This window comes from Pygocentrus nattereri, chromosome 24 (assembly GCF_015220715.1).
Source record: "Pygocentrus nattereri isolate fPygNat1 chromosome 24, fPygNat1.pri, whole genome shotgun sequence".
Taxonomy (NCBI): Eukaryota; Metazoa; Chordata; class Actinopteri; order Characiformes; family Serrasalmidae; genus Pygocentrus; species Pygocentrus nattereri.
This window is the reverse complement of record NC_051234.1, coordinates 4332931-4347288: the sequence shown is the minus strand read 5'-3', so window position 1 is coordinate 4347288 and position 14358 is coordinate 4332931.

The window sequence follows — 14358 nt, the reverse complement described above, 5'->3', positions numbered from 1 at the left end:
TCATTTGATGGATATTAGTGCCAGCCATGTTTCCAGCATTGCTGAAGCTTCTGCAGAGGGTCCAAACCACACAAGTCATGCCTTAATAGCGTGAAGGTCCATCAAAAAAGACAATTCAACCTGAAGGAAATTACATTAGTCACTAATGTGCTTTTGTTAGAGGTTATTTAGGTATAATCAGGCACATTAAAGCGGTTTGTACCATAATATACTCTAGTGGAACCTTCTCTAACATGTTTCTGGTGGGTTTAAAGCTAAATGTTGATTTAGGTTGCCAAAAGAGATTAGGGGGTCTTGAAGGAATAGTAAGTGCTCTAATGGTCCGTGAGGGAATGGTTCTGTATTGCTTAAGCAGCAGCCTAGCTGAAGTAATGACAATGTTGCTCATAGATGCACACATGTTGCTCATAGATGAAGACGATGGTTAAGGAATGAATGCGACTGGATGTTATGGTGCAGTTCTAGAATAATAGCAATGCTACAAAACAGTTCCTTCATTAGCAGTGCTACAAAAGCAGTAAAACAGATTCTCTATGTTATAAATGTCATAAAAACAGATTTTATGTATTACCAGTGTCATAAAAACAGATTTACTATATTAGCAATGCTGCAAAAACAGATTTTTAATATTAGCCGTGCCACAAAAACAGATTTTTAATATTAGCAGTGTCACAAAAAAAGATTTTTAATATTGGCCGTGCCACAAATACAGATTTTTAATATTAGCAGTGTTGCAAAAACAGATTTTTAATATTATCAGTGCTGCAAAAACAGATTTTTAATATTAGCAATGTTGCAAAAACAGATTTTTAATATTAGCCGTGCCACAAAAACAGATTTGTAATATTAGCTGTGCCACAAATACAGATTTTTAATATTAGCAATGCTGCAAAAACAGATTTTTAATATTAGCAGTGCTACAAAAACAGATTTTTAATACTAGCAGTGCTGCAAAACAGATTTTCTATATTAGTAATGCTGCAAAAACAGATTTTTAAAATTAACAGAGTCACAAAAGGAGATTTTCTGTACAAGCAATGCTACAAAAAATTATTTTCAGTAGTAGCAATGCCACCAAAACAGTCCCTATATTAGCAGTGCTGTATAAAACAGATTTTCAATGTTAGTAATGCTACGAAAACAGTGCATATTGCAATATTGCAAGATTTTAATATTAGCAATGATAGAAAAATAGTTCCTATATTAGCAATACCCCAAAAAAAGAAACATTTCTGTCACTGCGTTTGTGCACGTCAAGATTGTGAGTATTGTATGTACATTTTGATGTTAGCATTGTCAGCATTTGGAAGTCAAAGATTTCTTTTTATTAAGAAAAGAGTTTCTTTTTTAATGGAGTCTTTCTATCTATAGTCTATCCAAGTCTTTCATAAGAACAGTAATTCCTCCGTGTTTATCTGAGCAGCTTATAAAGCTTCGACAAAGGAACTGCGTTTGATATTTCTTCATGTCGCGCTTCGTTTTAGGACATAATGGATTGTGTGTGTGTGTTGGGGAGGGGGAGCTAAAGGGAACGTAGGCAAGATGATGTTACATCCAACAGATCCAGAATGGTCATATTGTTCATTGCTAATCGTATTAAAATGTATTGTTTTGCATTGTTAGCCACATAACAATGAATTGTTGTTTATTCACTGTTAACCATGTAAGAATGTAATGTTTTTCAAACTAAAAGGGTAGCCATTATGATAAACTATCAACTATAACAGTGACTGTTGGCCCATTTACCACTGTCAATAAAGTGTTTTTATAATGTTTGCTACCATTTGTGAGTATGTGTGTATGTATGTGTATATATATATATATATATATATATATATATATATATATATATATATATATATATATATATATATATAATGTGTGTGTGTGTGTATATATACTTTTTACATTATATAATCAAAAACGTGAAGCAGTGGAAATTTTTCTTTCCATCTGTTTGTAAAATAGAAACTGACTGTGGTCAGAAGGGGGCATGAGTGGACCAGCGACATTTTCACTGTGAAGCCGAAGAAAGATGAAGTGAATAGATGTTGTGTACAGTAGAGAATTATTTTCTCGCACAGTTTACTGTCACTATTTACAATAACCAAATTGCTGTTATGTAAGTGGCAGCATTCTTCATTCTGTAAGTGACTGTACACAGTTTTATTAAATAATTATAGACTGTTTCTGCACTAAGACTGGAAAAGAGGCCCAGTTACAGCCTGTAAGCCACCAAACACTTGTTCTTTTCCTTCGGCTGCTAATATTCCTCATGAGCAAATGAAAAGCAGCACTGTTAAGTGAATTTGCTGAATGCTCATGTGTGCCTTTCACTCATGAAGGGATTTTTTTTATCAGCTGTTTTGTGTTAATGAGAGTAAAGGTACCTGATGACATCCGGATGATTTTAATGCATCTGAGAAAAGCTTCAGCTGGCAGTACAGAGGTGAGTCCCACATTTCAGATGAGCTGTATGTGTAGTAGAGGCAAAAAATATATAAAAAAGGCAATACTGAGTAGACAAACTGAGCTTAAGTGATATCTGTAAATATGCCGTACTTTATATGTGTATATAGATTTACAGGACTTTATATTGTATATATTAGGAGTACAGTATTATGCAAAAAGGCTGAGAAAATTATCCTTAAAAAGCTGTATATCTGGTCAGTAAGCATTTATTTGCATGGAAAAACTCCTATTAACTATTAGAATATTATACTATTATCCTAACTATTAGAATATTAATAAACTAAGTAGCATTAGGTAACAAAACAATAAGTAATGAATTTATGATTTTATGTTTTATCTTGGAACCATTTTTAAGCCTTTCATCATATCAGCCCAGCCTTACTTGTAGTTATCATCCATGACCATGTTTAGCTAATTAGTGCTTCTTTAAGCATTTTTAATTTCTGAAAATTAATTTTCTAATTTCCTCTCCATGGATCACCACCTTATCGTGGTGGAGGGGTTTGTGTGCTTGAATGATACTAGGAGCTTTGTTGTCTGGAGCAAAAGGCCTGGGGGCCCCACCCTGGAGCCAGGCCTGGGGGAGGGGCTCGCCAGCGAGCGTCTGGTGGCCGGGCATTCACTCATGGTGCCCGGCCAGGCCCAGCCCGAAGGAGCTACATGAGTCCCCCCTCCCATTGACCCACCACCGATGGGAGGGACAGTAGTAGGGGTTCGGTGCATTGTGGACCGGGCAGTGTTCGAAGGTGTGGGCCTAGGCGTTCTGATCCTCGGTTGCTGAAACTGGCTTTTGGAACTAGGAATGTTACCTCACTGGCAGGGAAGGAACCTGAGTTGGTCCGCGAGGTTGAGAGATACCGGCTAGATATAGTCGGGCTCACCTCAACACACAGCTTGGGCTCTGGGTCCAGTCTCCTTGAGAGGGGCTGGACTTTATTCTTTTCTGGAGTTGCCCATGGTAAGAGGCGACGGGCAGGTGTGGGCTTTCTCTTAGCCCCTTGACTCGGCGCCTGTATGTGGGGTTTTCTCCGGTGGACGAGAGCTTCCCTACGCCTTCGGGTTGGGGAAGGGGTCCTGACTGTTGTCTGTGCTTATGCACTGAACAGCAGTTCAGAGTACCCAGCCTTCCTAGAGTCCTTGGGAAGGGTGCTTGAAAGTGCTCCTCCTGGAGACTCTATTGTCCTACTGGGGGACTTCAATGCTCTCGTGGGCAATGACAGTGAGACCTGGAAGGGTGTGATTGGGAGGAATGGCCTCTCTGATCTGAACCCGAGTGGTGTTCCGTTTTTGGACTTCTGTGCAAACCACAGTTTGTCCATAACGAACACCATGTTTGAACACAAGGATGTCCATAAGTGCACATGGCACCAGGAAACCCTCGGCCGCAGTTCAATGATTGACTTTGTAGTCGTGTCATCGGACCTGCGGCCATGTGTTTTGGACACTCAGGTAAAGAGAGGAGCTGAGCTGTCAACTGATCACCACCTGGTGGTGAGTTGGATCAGGTGGTGGGGGAAGATGCCGGTCAGACCAGGCAAACCCAAACGTATAGTGAGGGTTTGCTGGGAACGTCTGGCAGAAGAACCTGTCAGATTGAGCTTCAACTCGCACCTCCGTCAGAACTTTGACAAAATATTGGGGGAGGTGGGGGACATTAACTCAGAATGGGCCATGTTCCGCTCCTACATTGTTGAAGAGGCTGTCTGTAGCTGTGGCCGTAAGGTAGTTGGTGCCTTTCGGGGCAGTAATCCTCGAACCCGGTGGTGGACACCTCAGGTGAGAGATGCCGTCAAGCTGAAGAAGGAGTCCTACCGGGCATGGTTGGCCTGTAGGACACCAGAGGCAGCTGGCAGGTATTGACAGGCCAAGTGATCTGCGGCTTCAGTCGTTGCCAAGGCAAAAACCCGGGTGTGGGAAGAGTTTGGTGAGGCCTTGGAAAGTGACTTTAAGTCGGCTCCGAAAAGATTCTGGCAAACCGTCAGGCAACTCAGAAGGGGAAAGCAGTGTGCCACTATCACTGTATATAGTGGAGATGGTGTGCTGCTGACTTCAACTGAAGACGTCATTGGGCGGTGGAAGGAATACTTTGAGGACCTTCTCAATCCCACCGACACATTCTCCAGTGAGGAGGCAGAGTCTGGGGACACGGGAATAGGCTTGTCCATTACTGAGGCCAAAGTCGCTAAGGTAGTTAAAAAGCTCCTTGGCGGCAGGGCTCCAGGGGTGGATGAGATCTGTCCCGAGTTCCTCAAGGCTCTGGATGTTTTGGGGCTGTCTTGGCTGACACGCCTTTTCAACATTGCATGGACATCGGGGACGGTGCCACTAGATTGGCAGACTGGGGTGGTGGTGCCTCTTTTTAAAAAGGGGGACCGGAGGGTGTGTTCCAACTACAGGGGAATCACACTCCTCAGCCTCCCTGGTAAGGTCTATGCAGGGGTACTGGAGAAGAGAGTCTGGCTTATAGTCTCACCTCGGATTCAGGAGGAGCAGGAGGTTCCACCCTGGTCGTGGAACACTGGACCAACTCTTTACCCTCTCCAGGTTTCATGGGAGTTTGCCCAACCAGTCCACATGTGCTTTGTGGATTTGGAGAAGGCATTTGACTGTGTTCCCCGAGGTATTCTGTGGGAGGTGCTTCGGGAGTATGGAGTACATGGCTCTTTGCTACAAGCCATTCAGGCCCTGTACAAACAAAGCAGGAGTTTGGTTCACATGGCTGGCAGTATGTCAGACTTGTTCCCAGTGAGAGTTGGACTCCGTCAGGGCTGCCCTTTGTCACTGATTCTATTCATAATTTTTATGGATAGAATTTCTAGGTGCAGTCAGGGGATGGAGGGTGTCCGGTTTGGTGACCTCAAGGTCACATCGCTGCTGTTTGCAGATGATGTGGTCCTATTGGGGACATCAGGCCGTGAACTTCAGCTTTCGCTGGATCGGTTTGCAGCCGAGTGTGAAGCGACCGGGATGAGGATCAGTACCTCCAAATCCGAGGCCATGGTTCTCAGGCGGGAAAGGGTGGATAGCCCTCTCTGGGTCGGGGATGAGCTCTTGCCTTAAGTGGAAGAGTTTAAGTATCTCGGGGTCTTGTTCACGAGTGATGGTACAAGGTCAGCAGTGATGCGGGCTCTTTACCGGTCTGTTGTGGTAAAGAAAGAGCTGAGCCATAAGGCAAGGCTCTCGATTTACTGGTCGATCTACGTTCCCACCCTCACCTATGGTCATGAGCTTTGGGTAATGACCGAAAGAATGAGATCACGAATACAAGCGGCCGAAATGAGTTTCCTCCGCAGGGTGTCTGGACTCTCCCTTAGAGATAGGGTGAGAAGTTTGGTCATCCGGGAGGGACTCCTGCGGTAGAGCCGCTGCTTCTCCACGTCGAGAGGAGCCAGCTGAGGTGGTTCAGGCATCTGGTTAGGATGCCTCCTGGAAGCCTCCCTTGGGAAGGGAGGGGAAGACCCAGGACATGCTGGTGTGACTATATGACCCAGCTGGCCTGGGAGCGCCTCAGAATCCCCCCCAGGGAGCTAGTGGAAGTGGCTGGGGAAAGGGAGGTCTGGGCCTCTTTGCTTAGGATGCTGCCCCCGTGACCCGAACCCCGGAGAAGCGGAAGATGATGGATGGATGGATGGATGGATGGAATTTTCTAATTTCTTTTTTACAATAAGTTTGATGTAGTATGTAAACACTGTTAAAGTTTCCAAACCGCTCTATCCCCAGTCCATACAGCTCATATAAACTAAAATAGTCCACTTTATGAATGAATGATTTACATATACACCTATTCAGCCTTTTATTTATACTGAACCTCTAAGGAGTTTTTCAGCCCAGACTGTTTGAATGAGGCTTAATACAGGGCAATCAGAACAGATAGCTCATTTACCTACAACAATCCTAAAGACGCTGTTTAGTTCTAAGGGATTTAGAATGTAGGTTCTAAAATGGTCGTGTAAAAATTAAAAACAGCTGTTTTTGGTGCATAGGCTTCAAACCCCCCGCGACCCTGAGGGAGAAGCGGCTTAGAAAGTGTGTGTGTGTGTCTGTGTGTGTGTGTGTGTGTGTGTGTGTGTTTGGTGCATAATATCTTTATGAGTAGGATAAAGGCTCTTTAATAAATCTATGTGATGGCTGGAATTGTTGAGGAGAAATCTTCAGGTGTTCTAACTACCTCCCAAGACATCCACACATTTCTGAAAACAAGAAATTAGTCCTTATTTTGTATGATGTAAACTTTTGGCTGTTTTTTTTTTCTTAGGTTAAATGGTGTTTTTATTGGCACACAGTTTTGGCCCAGATACATTTTAAACAGGCTGCTATGATATTTCTTACAGTACTGTGCTTTTACAGTACAGCACTTTCACAGCACTTTCACAGCAGGTCTTGGCAACCCAAATGTTAAGAAGAGCCACAATATTTTATGTCCATTTTGTCATCTCGGCTGTAAATATGTCTCAGTATGCGCTAATGTGCTAGTAAAGCCTAACAAATTTAATATAAACAAAAACACAGACTTGCTTTGCTCTGCTTTAAGCTTTGGCTCAGACACTTTTCTTAGTCAGGAAACATTTCCTTAAAAGTAGAATAGTTTTATGTAAAACGTATCTCAATGTAAACCTCTTTACAAAGCTGAATTTAGCTTCTTGTTCGAATTTTGTCGTTCCACCTTAAATGGCGCAGCAGTTACATTCTGGCGCCTCGGGCGCCATTTAAGGTGGAACGGGAAAATTTGTATAAGAAGGTGCCAAACGAGAAGCGACTTCAGCCTCGTGGCTTTTTGTGTTTTACAGTTTCTCGATGTAGATTAAACATATCAGGAGATCAGCTTGAGAGATTATAAATGCAAATAAGTCAATTCATCTCAAAATTATCGCTGTTTGTCTTAAACCTTTTCTTTGCTATTTTGTTAGCTGCTAGCTAGGTGAGATGGTTGCTATGGTGACCAGCAATTTCTACATTAACTCCGGCGTTTAAGACCATTTACTGTTAAAATGACCAGCAGAGCTTTATTTTACTGCGAAGGAGGATTATTTTATTTTTTACCTAAGTATCTAATTCTGTTGTGGAGAGGCAGCAGGGCAATAAAATAGCCACATTTTGCCGACCACTGTGTGGGAGAAACAGCCATAGACCGTTGTGGTCGTGTCGTCATTGTTTAGTCGGCGCCCACATTAGGAACTCCGGGTCTAAGCTTCATCTCTCTATGGCCAGAATGAATAGGGTTTTCAAAAAATCGCCTCTATCGCCCCCTGTGCTAAACAAAAATATTCAGAACCTAAAACATTTTGTCCTGTGAACATTCTTCTCCCAAATACCACTGGATCCTCCGAATTATGAGGTTGTTAAAGAGCTGAAATATGAATATTGCTAGAATGTGAACTAAAGCTACTGCCTAATGAATTCACCTCATTAGACTGGCAGCCGCCTTAAGCGGGTTTTGGCAGTAAACATTTCCATGTTCAGACTGAGGGGAAATGAACAGGAGTCAGAACAACATCAGCAGGTTTCACTGCAGTTCTCTGTTCTTCATCTGATGCTCCCTGAAACACCATAGATCTCTCCTTTTAGCTGGATTTGAAGTGATCTACAAACAGACCTGCACTCAGGCTGATCCAGTACAGACAATAATCACTGCTGACCGCTGATGAACTGATTTCGGCTCTCAGAATATCCTGATTATCATTTTAATGCCAGTAACATTTTACTGAGGACATTTTCTCAGGACATGCGCCAGCTTTTTGTTCGACTTTTCCCATTCCACCTTAAATGGCACAGCTGTCACATTCTGAAGTGCTGTGCCATTTAAGGTGGAAGAGGAAAATTCGAACAAGCAGCCGGAGAAAAGGCCTGATATGAGGAGGTTTTTCTATTTCCGCTGAACAGCTGAGTAATATTTTTTTTATTTTTGCTGTTTCAGGTCAGTTTTTGGCGTTTGCTAATGTTTTTGATAGCTAGTCACAGCCGCTGCCCTATTTAAGGTGGAACGGGGATATTCAAACAGGAAGCTGCAAAAAAAAAAGAAGCTAAATTCAGCCTTGTAGTTTTAACACAGGTAGTTAGTATGTTTGATAAGGAGTTTTAGCTTATCAAAATATCCCACCCAGGGGTTTTATTTACAGGTATACCGTAAAACATTAGATAAGAGAGCACAGCTCGCCAGAGCACCGCTACAGCCCGCCTTAGTTTCCTGTAGCTTAGTGACATCAAATTGATGCGCAGTAGCTTATACCTCTTTACGACCTCGTAATTCAGAGTCATCCAGTGGTATTTGGGAGAAGAACGTTCACAGGACAAAATGTGTCGGGTTCTGAAGATTTTTAGTTTAACACAGGGGGTGATAGAGCTGATTTTTAGAAAACCCTATTCATTCTGGCCATAGAGAGATGAAGCTTAGACCCGGAGTTTCTAATATGGACATAACGAGGACTACAGAATGACGCACGACTACAGCGGTCTGTATGGGCGTAACGAGGACTACAGAATGACGCACGACTACAGCAGTCTGTATGGGCGTAACGAGGACTACAGAATGACGCATGACTACAGCGGTCTGTATGGGCGTAACGAGGACTACAGAATGACGCACGACTACAGCGGTCTGTATGGGCGTAACGAGGACTACAGAATGACACACGACTACAGCAGTCTGTATGGGCGTAACGAGGACTACAGAATGACGCAAGACTACAGCGGTCTGTATGGGCGTAACGAGGACTACAGAATGACGCAAGACTACAGCGGTCTGTATGGGCGTAACGAGGACTACAGAATGACGCAAGACTACAGCGGTCTGTATGGGCGTAACGAGGACTACAGAATGACGCACGACTACAGCGGTCTGTATGGGCGTAACGAGGACTACAGAATGACGCACGACTACAGCGGTCTGTATGGGCGTAACGAGGACTACAGAATGACGCACGACTACAGCGGTCTGTATGGGCGTAACGAGGACTACAGAATGACGCATGACTACAGCGGTCTATATGGGCGTAACGAGGACTACAGAATGACGCATGACTACAGCGGTCTGTATGGGCGTAACGAGGACTACAGAATGACGCACGACTACAGCGGTCTGTATGGGCGTAACGAGGACTACAGAATGACGCATGACTACAGCGGTCTGTATGGGCGTAACGAGGACTACAGAATGACGCAAGACTACAGCGGTCTGTATGGGCGTAACGAGGACTACAGAATGACGCACGACTACAGCGGTCTGTATGGGCGTAACGAGGACTACAGAATGACGCAAGACTACAGCGGTCTGTATGGGCGTAACGAGGACTACAGAATGACGCATGACTACAGCGGTCTGTATGGGCGTAACGAGGACTACAGAATGACGCATGACTACAGCGGTCTGTATGGGCGTAACGAGGACTACAGAATGACGCATGACTACAGCGGTCTGTATGGGCGTAACGAGGACTACAGAATGACGCAAGACTACAGCGGTCTGTATGGGCGTAATGAGGACTACAGAATGACGCAAGCCTACAGCGGTCTGTATGGGCGTAACGAGGACTACAGAATGACGCATGACTACAGCGGTCTGTATGGGCGTAACGAGGACTACAGAATGACGCATGACTACAGCGGTCTGTATGGGCGTAACGAGGACTACAGAATGACGCAAGACTACAGCGGTCTGTATGGGCGTAACGAGGACTACCGAATGACGCAGACTACAGCGGTCTGTATGGGCGTAACGAGGACTACAGAATGACGCACGACTACAGCGGTCTGTATGGGCGTAACGAGGACTACAGAATGACGCAAGACTACAGCGGTCTGTATGGGCGTAACGAGGACTACAGAATGACGCATGACTACAGCGGTCTGTATGGGCGTAACGAGGACTACAGAATGACGCATGACTACAGCGGTCTGTATGGGCGTAACGAGGACTACAGAATTGGAAGGAATTGGCAACATTACAGCACATTTGATTCAATGTTTAGGGCTTCTTTACTTTTTCTTTTTTTCTCTCAGAACTCTATAAAAGCTATAGACCAATTAACCTCATACAGTGTTGTGAATCACAGCCGTGATGTTATTCGCAATAACACACTCTCTTGACTAAATATCCTATCGATTGATAGGATAGACTGATCGATTATGTTTATCATTATGTTTTCTATTATATCCCAGGTTGATCAAATAATTTCTCCTGTATAACATTATATCTTTTTTTTTTTATTCTACATTCATTTTAAAACTGCACCCACATCACTAAGCTTGCAAATTCTTCCCTCTGGAAAACTTGTCCCACCTCAAGAGAAGAATTCTACAGCTAAATCGACAAATTCCTTTGACTTCAGAATTTTTGCATTAATTTATTCACTGATGAATTCTACAGCTGCCCATTCAGCAGGTTTTCAGTGCTTTTCTGGGATTTGTTACAGGGAAATGTGTCAGAATCATTGATGCTGATAATCGACGGATGCAGCACGTTGAGATCAAGTCAGAAACGCTGGAGTATTCCTTCAAACACCTCAGAGAGAAGCTGTGCGCGAGCCAGCAGTAGCATTACCCCCGTCCATTACCCCTCCCTGGGGGGCTCGGCCCTCACAGCCAGCCGGAGCTAAATGAAGGAGCGGAGTGGAGAGCGTGTCGGTGGCGTGAAAATGCTGTTTGTGTTTCTGGGAGATGATCTGGAAGATTAGATTTATTTCCTGTCAATTGTCTCTCCACTTTATTCAGATAAAGAGGGCTTAAGAACTCCGAGCTGAGTGACGGGTGGGCGGAGAGTTTTACAATGTAAAGAGAAATCAACCCGGAGCTGCGTGTGGTCAGTAATCAGAAGTCAGAATTTTCAGAATGATGCAAATTTTTGAGAGAGAAAAGATTTGGTGTGATTCTTGTTGGATTATAAAATCAAATCAATTAATCATGGTAACATAACCATGTTAATTGCTTATAAACACCATTCTACTGAATTAGTTCAAACTGGGGTCCTACAGTAAAACAAACTATTTCAAAAAAGAATTAAGCATTCAGACCGTAGATATTTAGAATGACTATGTTATGATGTATTTAAAGCATTAATTGAGATATTATTATTAATATTAAGTAAATATTTTTCAGTTCATTTTTTCATTTTTCAGTTTTTGACCTAATTTGGAAATACCTGCTGCCCTTTACATTGTATATACATTTTATGAAGAACGGACCAAGAGAAATGACCCAGAATGACGTGGAAAAATGTCTGGTTCCATTGACTTACTATAAAAGTTAAGTATGTTTTTTCCCTCTCCTGTAAAGTTACCGTTTTGGAGATACAAGGATTATTTCTGACCACAGCGACATACAAAATCATCATTTATAGTGACTCTTAGTTGGTGACTGTTCCAAAGCCTCACTCCTAAATTTACACTTATTTAAATTTACAATAATGCTTACAGTTTTTAATACTTATATTTTTTATATTTGCAATATAAACGTTACGATTTCCTTTAAAGGGAAGCTGAAAGATTTAGATTTATCATGAGTTTGTTTAAATATGAAAGTTTATTGATAAATAATGGTGTCCCACGTTTTCATATCAGTACCCAAAGAGTTTTTTCATATGGGCGGAGCCTTATTTTAGCCACGCCCCTGTGTTTTAGAGCAGGAAGTGAGACTGCATCCCTGTCCCTCATGACCACATGGTGAGCAGATCCCACTCTTTTGAAGAAATGTGTCCCAAAGTCGGAACATCAGCATGGAACCTTTAACACCTTCTTGGATCTCGAGCATGGATCCTTAGGGAACCAAAAGGAGTTCTTTGTATCAAAGAACCTTTTTGACACCTTAAACAAAACATTTACATTTACAGCAGAACTGACCTTCACACAAAACTTCGTGAAGGTTTTTCACAGTCGCACATCTCATTTACAAATAATGATATAAATAATACTAATATAAATGATAATAATAATAAATGATTAAAGCTATTGAGCTGCAGTGCAGTGCTGCAGTGACTCAGTGCTGTAAGAGTAATGAACTGAATTCACTTGTTTTGAACAGTTTTGTTTTTCTGTTCACTTCCTTTTAGAAATGCCTGTTACTGTAATACATTTTATTGATGTGGAAATAATGCACAGATATAATTACACAACTAGAGTCAAACTGCCCCTATCAGGTTTGTCCCTCTGCTGACCTCTTCTGTAGGTTTTGATTGTCAAAATAACAGTTGAATTTACAAAGATTTTGACAGATTATGTCAACATGATGGTTCGACTTTGTCAAAATAATAGTTTATTTTCTCAAGATATTGACTGTCAAAATAATGATTTATGTTTTCAAGATTTTAACTAATTATGTCCAAAAAAAATGCGACTGATTTTGTCAAATAATGATTTATTTTCCCAAGATTTTGACTCATTTTATCAAAATAATGTTTTATTCTATTGTGATTTTTACTGATTATGTTAGTATGGGAATAAAAAAAAGATAAGAAAAAACAACAATAAGCTCCAATAATTATATAATAATAATAATAATAATAATAATAATAATAATAATAATACCGCTTCCCCGTCAGGGTTGGGGGTGGTGGTGCTGGAGCCTATCCCAGCAGCCCTGGGCGAAGCGGCTTAGAAAATGGATGGATGGATAATAATAATAGCTTTCTGCAGTGACTCAATGCTATAAGAGTAATGAATTTTATTCCACATTTTATTGATGTGGAAATGATGCACAGATACAATTACAACTACATTCAGTTCACAATTAGAGTCTAACTGTCCCTATCAGGTTTGTCCGTCTGCTGACCTCTTCTGTAGGTCCTCCAACCTCCCAAAACATCTCACCACGTCAGCCGTGTCTTGATGAGCGAGTGCCTCAGTAAAGTAGGGGTTTACCTCACTAAAGCTTGTGTGCTGTGGAAACATGTTTTTGTGTCTTGTGTTTTTTTATTTTCATCCTCTTTTCCTTCCTGTTTATATACAACGCCAATAGACCCAGTTACTGTCTAAGATCATGACTAACAGAACTAAGCTAAACTCTGTTTCTCCATGGTTTATGTGTACAGTGTTAACGGGTTGGGGCTGCGTGACGTGTACCATCCTGAGTAAAATGAAGATTTATATTAAAAAGTTACGGAAGTTAAGTTCGACCTACATGGTCACCAAACTGGTCAACACACTGTATGACTTCCAAGCCATCAATCAGTCAATGTCAAACACTGATTGCTAGCATGATAACAGCTCTAGACTGGGTTGCACTGGTTTTGTGTGAGCTTGTACTGAAGCTTGTGAACCTTTAATTAACACAACTAAATTGCAGACTGAACATTTACTGAATCTGGCGGCATCAGCAATCTGTTATAAACTGTTGTAACTAGTAACTTCTAACAAAGACGTTATAAATGAGACCAGCCACTGCGTAAAATATGAAGGAGAAAACTCGAAACACTCAACATTTTACATTTTGGCTGTGTTGAAATAATGTTGGAAATATTTTTTTTGACTGATTATGTCAGAATGATGCTCTATTTCATTGTGATTTTGACTGATTGTCAAAATAGTAATTTATCAAGATTTTCACTGATTATGTCAAAATAATAGATTAATTTACAAAGATTTTGACACTTATTTATGACAAAATAATGTTTTTTTTACTTAAGATATTGACAAAATAATAATTTATTTTTTGAGGATTTTGACTAATTTGGTCAAATAATGATTTATTTTCCCAAGAGTTTGACTCATTTTATCAAAATAATGTTTTACTCTATTGTGATTTTAACTGATTATGTCAAAATAATGGTTTACTTCTAAAGATATATTTTGTTGAGCTTTTGACTGTGTTGACATAATTTCTCAATATTTTGACTGATTATGTTGTAATCCTCTTATTTTCTCAATATTTTGACTGATTATGTAGTAATCCTGTCTTATT